Below are 269 nucleotides of genomic sequence, written 5' to 3'. Positions count from 1 at the left end.
TTACGTCAATCACGACAGTTTTGCTAACTTCGGTATTTCTCATGTTTCAGCAACACTTAACTGCCCAATAAATAACTATTCTGTGTTTTTATAAGACTGTGTCAGTCCTAACCCAGCCATACTGTTTTACACACAGCAGTATACAAGTGAGCAAACTTGACAGCCTGAACAACAAAGGTCGAATTTTCTTCGAATGACACTTGGGTATCCGATACGTATCCAACTCAAATGTGACCAAACGTCCAGGAAGTTCGTCCGAACTGAACGTC

The sequence above is a fragment of the Poecilia formosa genome, unplaced genomic scaffold, assembly GCF_000485575.1.
Source record: "Poecilia formosa unplaced genomic scaffold, Poecilia_formosa-5.1.2 Scaffold114, whole genome shotgun sequence".
Lineage (NCBI taxonomy): Eukaryota > Metazoa > Chordata > Actinopteri > Cyprinodontiformes > Poeciliidae > Poecilia > Poecilia formosa.
The sequence above is the reverse complement of the archived record's forward strand: the minus strand, read 5'-3'. Positions refer to the sequence as shown.